Raw genomic sequence first — 8,187 nt, 5'->3', positions numbered from 1 at the left:
CGCTCCAGCGTCTCCTTGACGTCGCTGTCTTATCGTTGCGCGGCTGGGTTTGCCAGAGCAGCAGGTGGCTCTTTTTGGATGAAAGGCTGAGACGCGGTTGAAGAAGTCTGGGAGCAGAGCGCGCAGCGGTAAGGCCGGTCGCGGGCTGCTGTGGAGGCGGCGGTGCAGCTTCAGGTGGATGTACTGGGTGAACTTGGTGTTGCACAGTTTGCACTGTAAGTTTCTCCCCTGAGTGCAGCCGCAGGTGCGTCTTCAGGTTGCTGGTGCTGCTGAAGCGTTTGTGGCACACCTGGAAATCATGAAATGACAGATTCAGGCTCAGCCACTCTGAACAGGAAATAATCTGAATGCTGGCGATTTTTTGATGTGGCTCCCGCTATCAGTTTGTAATTCCAGCTTATTCCAGGTAACTGGAGGGACTAGTTGTGGTGAATCACTCAAGCCTACAGAGACTTTAGCAAACAACAAGATAAAGATGTGATGGCGTGACTGAGTGGGCCGTGGCGCGGTGCAAATCAAACACACTCTGACAGGTAGGGCTGCGTTCAGACCGTATCGTCTGCCGCTGTGGCGTCATGGACATGTGAGCTCTGCTGTGCTTCTCTACATACCTGACATTCATGGGGCTTCTCGCCGGTGTGGACCAGGTGATGTTTCTGCAGGTGGGCCAGCTGCGTGAAGCTCTTCTTACACAGGTTGCACTGGAAGGGCCTCTCACCGCTGTGCACTCGCAGATGGACCTACGGAAAACTGCCATCAGTTCACTGTTCAGGCATGATGAGTGTTTTGGTGTCCCCTGGGCAGGAAATCCTTACCTTCAGGTTTGAGAGCTGTCCGAAGGTCTTGGAGCAGATGTTACATTCGTACTTAATCTTTCCATTCTGCTTCTTCAGAGGGTAAGGCAGGGATTTGTGTCCAGGTCCATTCCTCGTGCTGTGGCGCTCTTGTTGACGGTCAGGCTGAGATTGATGGCCTCCTCACAGCTGGAGGGAGACTGCTCCTCAGTGGGATGGTGGCTGTCGGGCTTGGCGAGAGGAGAGAGCTCTGGGGTGGCTGGAGCGCCTCTGGGAGGTGAAACGTTTGGGATCAATTCTTTGAGGCCTCCCTGAGACGACGGAGCGTAAGGGAGGGACACCGGCAGCAGGTTGGGTGGAGCGACAGGGGGGTACGGGACTCCGTCGGCCCCCAGGTAGCTGCCGTATCGGAGGGGTCCTCGTGAAGGAATGACGGCGGGGAAGGGGGGGGAGTAGGACGGGAGGACGAGGCGGGGATAGTGAGGCGCGTAGGGAGAAGGAACTGGTAAGGCGCGCTGGAGATGTCGTGAGTGGGAGTAGAGCGGGTAGGAGGAGACGAGGCCCTCCCTGTGGCTGTAGAGGCCATGGAGGTGAAGGGGGAGGCCCTGTGTGCGGCTGGGAAAGAAGGGTGCTGATCTGACAGGTAGGGGTGATTCAGGCCCAGGGGGGTGTCCCTGGGGTCAGGCTGGGGGAGGGAATGACGGTCCGGCCCTCTGGGTCTTCCTCCTTCTCCATCTTTCTGCTGAAGTCCACTATTTGCTCGTCAGGCGTGTCAGGAGGAGTGTCTCGCTCCAACATCTCCACGTCAATCTTCTCCTCGCTGTCTTCCTGCTCCCTCACCTCCTCCTTTGTCCTGTCCTGAGGAAACGTCTGCTGAGGTAGATGCTGTTTGCATTGCTGGTCTGCAACAGAGAAGAAGAGCCGTTGAGTTGAGGACGCTCTGTGTTTACAGACACACAGTCAGGCAGAGCCGCCCACGCCGGGCGCCGCCTCTTATGATAAATGATAGTAGTTTCAGTTTTGGCATGACACGGAGCTTACGGCTTTCTGTTGTAGAAGTGATTTTCTGTGGGCGACGAGGCGCGTGGGAGTCCATGTGTCATGTCATAAATGAGCCTCAGCTCAGAAACGCTGAGTTTCGTTTGTCGAAGCTTTTCTGGGTACCTCAGTGTACCGACCACGAGAGAAAAACACCTCTCCTCCTCCTCTGCTCTGACACAAACAAATCCCTGTTTGTTCTCACCGCGGGCATCCGACTGACTCCAGCCTTTAACCTTCCAGAGAGAGGCGGCCAAGCTTTGTGCCCGCCCGCAGAGACCCGAACCCGACATCCATGCCTGAACAGAACCAACCGGTTTGTTGTTTTGGATCGCAGACGATCAAAACGAGACTGAGCAGAATGTCCCAGCGTGAGCCCAGAGCTTATCCAACCCATAAAGAGACGCAGTGACACTTTGCCCCAGTTGCTTGGATGAATGGACGCATGAATCATGAGTTTCATCCTCATTATTCTAGACGCCGAGGGCATGACTTCACCTGATGCTGATCTGCAAATACCTGGAAACATGACTCACACAGGTACTTTGAACGGATGTTATTACCCCGCATTTCTCCAGCTGTACCGTCTAAGCTCACGCCCAGAGATCACCTACAGATATCTGACTGACCGCTGAAGACCAGACGGTTCTGAAACAGATAACATGGGAGAATGATGTGTCCTCTGCTGCTTTGAAGACGCATCTATTCACCGCAAAGATCTAAATGGGATTTTGGTGAGTGACTGCTGACTGGCGTCATCAGTCCGTCACTGCTTCCCTTCGTTCTCTAGGGAAACCAGAGGATTCAGCAGCACTAGGTGGTCTCTGCCTGGTCTGGTGGGGACGGGGACGCCTTCAGACACCCTGCTGTGGGGCGAGGCGGCACTCACCGTGTCGGAGGTCCTCCTGCTGGCTGCACAGCCTCTGGGCGAACTCCTGGCTGTACCACACCAGCAGCTCCTGCTTGGGCTCCACCGGCCGGATGGTGTAGAAGAAGACGTCCCGGCCGTTCTGGCAGGCCACCAGGTTCTGCTCGGCCAGGCAGCGCGCCGGGTTCACGTAACGCATCCAGTTGCTCTTGTGGACATCGTAGCCATCGATGAAGTGTTGAAGCTGGCCGCCGCTGTAAATCTGCAGCAGAAGAAGAGGCGTCAGCGGCTGGGAAGCTCGCTCCGGACGGGACACACAGACACATTAAACAGCTGAGCTGTCATTAATCAGCTGGAATCAGAGCGCAACCCTCAGACACACCTGCCAACCTAACACCTGTCATTTACAGGGAAATCTTTCTAAGCCAATCAGAGCCTGGTAGAAGCAATGCTAACAGGTCATAGTCACCTCTGCCATGTAACAGTTAATATCCTGCTCAGCTGTCAGTCGGCTGCCCTTCCCGCTGCTTACTGCCTGCTTCTGTGTGCCGTCTCTGTTTTGCTGAGCCTTAAGTCAGTGGGTGTGGCCTCAGCGTTACTCAGCACCAGCCGCCTCCTCTTTTTGATTCCTTTCTCACTTCTCAGTTTCTCTGATTCATGGACTGCACGCCGGCCGTCATTAGTGGGTAAAATGAAACGGTACCAGAGGGACGTGCTGATTGTGAAAGACAAAGCAGATGAAAGTGAAATGTCAGAGGAGCTGGCTGGAAGCCAGGCGGCTGCAGGGCATGCCTGTGGGCGGCACGTCTACCTGTGACACACGCCTGCTAATGTAAGCTGTCCCGTGGAGCGCCCCGCTTTCACTATCATCCCTTTACAGAAGGAAAAGCCACAGGATGGTGACAGAAACTCCTTCTGGGAATTGACTCAACCAGAAGAGAAAAATGCCCTGAATGATACACGCTGGACGTGAGAGGGGGAAACTGAGAGAGGAGTGGAGAGAGGAGCGCTCTCCCCGTGTCACAGAGGCCAGTGCCAGTAATTCTCTGATGACTCTAAACTCAATCCCTCGTTACGTGACGCCGAAGCGCTCGGCTTCCCTCAAAATGTACACCAAAAGCACTGAGCGCCCGCAACCATGTGTGAGAAAGCACTTTTGTTTCTTCACTGACGCACAGAAGCAGACGTGATGTGAGAAAGAGAGGAAGAGGAAAAGCTGCGGCTGCTTGGCGAGCCAGAGTCTTCCTCTGAGAACATCTTACCCTCCAGAAGTACTTCCTGTTGGCCTCTTGGGGACGCTGTCTTTGGTGTAGAGGTCTCCCTGCAGGGGGCCGAAGCGAGTGCCCTGAGGAATGTACTCCTTGCTGAACACACCTGTCACCTGGAGAGAAGGAGCGGATCAGTACAGGTCCTGCGTGCCGATTAGCTGCTTTAGAGCTGAAAGAGCTTTCACTGGATCATGTCTGGGTTGTGTTTACGTGGCTGAGGTCAGCGGCCTGAGCTGCTCCTCTGGGCCGTCAGCTCGGACCGCTCCAGTTAAAGCCTCAGCATGACCCACTTTCTACCCTGACGAGCTAAACCGATGAGGAGACTTAACGCTTTCCCTGACCTACTCCCCTGATTTCTGATCCTGAGCAGCAGACACAGGTGCATATGTTGTTTTGGAGGATCTCAGGAAACAACGAGTTTAACGGACTTCACAGGTTGCTTCACACCTGAAATCCACCGTTCAAAACGTCCCTCATGTGGGAATGAGTCAACGCCTACAGATTTCCTGGCACCTGTCAAGAAGACGCAGGATGTTCAACTCAATTTAGTTTTTATTTCTATAGCACTAATTCCCATAACGTCATCTGAAGGTTCTTTCCAAAGTCAGCTTCCATCAGATTCTCCAGGTTGGTGAGAAAGTTTCCTCTCTAAGGAAACCCAGCAGGTTGCATCAAGTCTCTCCAAGCAGCATTCACTCCTCCTGAAAGAGCGTAGAGCCACAGTGGACAGTCGTCTGCATTGTTGATGGCTTTGCAGCAATCCCTCATACTGAGCATGCATGAAGCGACAGTGGAGAGGAAAACTCCCCTTTAACAGGGAGGAGAACCTCCAGCAGAACCAGAACCAGGCTCAGCGTGAACATCTTGCCTCGGTCTATAACTGATTTCCACATCTCCAGACTCCTGCAGACCTCTGTAGACCTGCCAGGAACGGCGCACAGTGGCGCCGGCAGCTCTAACTTCTGTGTGCTGCTGTTGTCCTGGTGGCGTTTTTAGAAGAAAGTGTGAACGGCTGAGAAGACACGAACGCACACAGAGCGCAGCGCCGACCCCTAAAACACGAACTGGTCCCCCCGATTCAGAGATAAGATGCAACCCAAGGAACAGAGCAGGAGTGACGGATGTATGGGGCCGTTGGCCGCTGACTCGGTGGTGTGTGTGTGTGTGTGTGTGTGTGTGTGTGTGTGTGTGTGTGTGTGTGTGTGTGAGTGTGTGTGTGTGTGAGTGTGTGTGAGTGTGTGTGAGTGTCATCAGAAGGTGAATGGTGGATATGATGAACCAGTTGACAGGCAACATTGTGATCCTCTGGTGTTGCGTGACTAATGAGTTGTTGGCAGCTACCGAACTGCCGCTGCAGCTTCAACCGCTTGTTTCCAGCGATGTTGGGGGGGGGGGAGAATGGAAGAAAGGGATGGTGGTTGAAGGGGGGGGGGGGGTCCTGTGGATCCACGCTATCACCCTCTGAGGGGTTTCCTCTCCTCAGACGGCTTGTGTGCGCCACCAGGCTGAAACGCGGCCGCCTGGCCGGCCATCGTAGCCCAATGAAAGTTAATCATCTGGTTTTAACCTAAATTCCCCCCCCCCCCCCCTCCGCCTTTGCAAAGATCCTTCCCCCCCTGCAGCCCCCGCTGCCCATCCTACTGCCACCCGTTGCTGATGCTCCATCTGCCACGTGGCCTTTTAGCACTTCTTCCTGGTGCACACACCTCTGAGTCTTTCCTACGGATCCTTCCTGGTAACCCGGCTCACCTTTCCACAGCAGAGCCCACAGTCCCACACTGAAGAGTGGCTGCAGCAAGTGTTCATCACAGCAACAGGAAGGGAAACTGCTCAGCTGAAAGAAGGCAGTTTGTTCAAAGCCAGGGCTAGAAATCCTCTCTGCAGTTTGTTTCTAACAAAGTGCTGCAAGCAGGAAGAGCAATGCGCCTCATCCAGTGGGGCTTCATTAAAGATGCACATTAAAATAATTGATTGCACATCAATTAAGGGCCAAACAGGGCGAGGGAGCGTCTATGAGGCCACAGTCTGATGTTATCTGCAGCAGCAGCAGCGGCGGCTGCAGGCGGAGGAGGAACAGATGAGAGTCTGAGAACTGCAGAAGAGGAACAAGGGCAGAAAGTGTCGCCTTGGTGAGGATAAAAAAAGGAAGGGGACAGTAACCACAGACTGAGTGTTGACTACAAAACAAGTGAGTGTGACACTGCTCCCTCCCTGATAGTGAATCTGTCCTCAGCCGCAGAAATATACCCCCCCCCCCCCCCCTCCACTGTGGCGTGTTAGAGCTCAGCGCCGAGGCCACAGCAGGTCAGAGGGTTCTAGGGAAAAGGCAGAGCTCACCTGCTGGTTCTGATCCGCTCAGGCTGTCTGGGTTCAGTGTTAATGGCTGACTGAGACCATGTAAAGGTGCATGATGGGAGCTGGACCGGCCACTGGGGCCGACACGGCGCAGGAAGCAGCTTACCTGGTTGTCGGTGCTGTAGTGGAAGGTGAGGTTGCGTGGGATGGAGGGTCATGGCTTTGGGCAGGCAGAAGCTGGGGTCTGACGCCTGGTCAGGAACGATGTAGGTGCAGCTGAGAGCAAAGTCCCACCTCCCTCCAGGCGCTCATGTCCGGCAGGGGCGCTCTCCAGCTTCATCTTCACAGACGGTTAGACCTCAGCTGATAGATTCAGGCTCTGGCCTTTCAGTCTGGCTCGTGGTGCTTTGGTATCAGAAGACTTTGGTTCTGCTGGGAAGGTCCTTTCTTTCAGGTATGACGCTTAAAGCTCAAGATCTGGAGAAGCAGAACGGAGAATTTATGGTAAAATGAAAGGGAATGTGGAGAAGAGCACAGAACCAGAACTTTCCAGAACCAGCTGCCCCGTCCATCAGAAACTGTCCATAAAGCATCTTCTGACTCACCGTCACACATTGGTTCAGCTGCTGGACCTTCATGTCTTTGGCTACGTCATGTCCTCCGTCCTCGTCCCGCTTCTCCAGCTCGGCCTTCGGTCTGTGCTCGCTGCGCCGCCCCACCGGATACTCCCTCACCGGGACGGCGCCAACTGTTTTAGCTCTGTGTGCGGTCCAATCAGCAGCCGCCGCGGTCACGTGATGGATCCATCTGACACGCTGCTGCTGCTTCTGGACAACAACACGGTGACGTGATGAATGCTAGCTGGTGTACGCGCACACGCGCACACACAAAGAAGACGTCTTAATGAATGAATAAAGGAGGAGCAGATGGCGGGCCTGGTGCCACTGGAAAACACACCCAGAGACTTTTGCTTGGTTTGGCACTTAACGAGCAATCTGCCGCCACTGGATCGCCTTGACCTACATCTCTCTCTCTCTCTCGGCTTTAATCCAGCCTGAAAACATGTTGGATGGAACCAGCAGCTGTACCTGTGCAGGTACGCGTGTTGGTCCGGTTCACAGGTTCTGGTTCTGCTCAGAAGGGAAGGCAACTTCTCATCTTTGCTCCACGTTTAGAAGAATGGATGAAGATGGAAGAGGAAGCTGTCCGCTGAGGCCACAGTGTGTCTGATGAAGGCATTAATGAATAAATCTCCATTACGGAGCAGCTGATGTGTAATCACGCTGCTGACAGTCTGCCAGCCATCCCTCCCTCCCTTCTTTCTAAACCTGGCTGCTGAAATGCTAAATTGGCTGCCATATGGTGCGGCTGCCTTTCCAAGGCTGCAGCTTTGCTGCGCGGTGCGGCATGGGGGTTAAACCTGCAGGGTGGGGCGGGGGGACACCAGGATTTAGGTTCTTTCACTGACCCGTGCCCGGCTGGGCTAATTCTCTAATTTGCAGACAGTCTGGGCTCAGGCTCAGAGGCTAAGGAGCCGTCGCTCCAGGACAGCAGGTTAGCGACTGGGCGCGCTCCTGGACACATCCAGGACAGGCGGGGGTTCAGGAGGGGAAGCCTCGCCGCGGCACCGGCACGGAGGGAGGGGAGCAGATGAGCCAGGAAGGATCAGAGAAGACCTGAGGTCAGCTTAGCGAAGCCGTCTGAGACCAAAGGATGCCACCTGACACACCTGGCTCTTTCATAACCGCTCCAGATCAACACCTGTTGCCCCAGCAGAAGTTCTGCCGCCGTGTCCGTCAGAGAGAAAGCTGCTGCTGCTCCACACCTGAATCCTCACTTTCCACTCTGCTTCGGTTAGAACCAGCAGACCGAGCCGCCAACACCACAGTCATGATGTCACTGCATAGTTAACGCATTCACAAGT

General features: G+C 54.6%; 1 pseudogene; it reads right to left on the bottom strand.

Annotated features, from left to right (window-relative positions):
* Positions 1-6,694, bottom strand: part of LOC118562601 — a 7,415-nt pseudogene extending 721 nt beyond the window's left edge.
* Positions 6,695-8,187: the final 1,493 nt, after the last annotated feature.

Source organism: Fundulus heteroclitus, unplaced genomic scaffold (assembly GCF_011125445.2).
Source record: "Fundulus heteroclitus isolate FHET01 unplaced genomic scaffold, MU-UCD_Fhet_4.1 scaffold_99, whole genome shotgun sequence".
Taxonomy (NCBI): domain Eukaryota; kingdom Metazoa; phylum Chordata; class Actinopteri; order Cyprinodontiformes; family Fundulidae; genus Fundulus; species Fundulus heteroclitus.
This window is presented reverse-complemented; position numbering and strand designations above follow the sequence as displayed.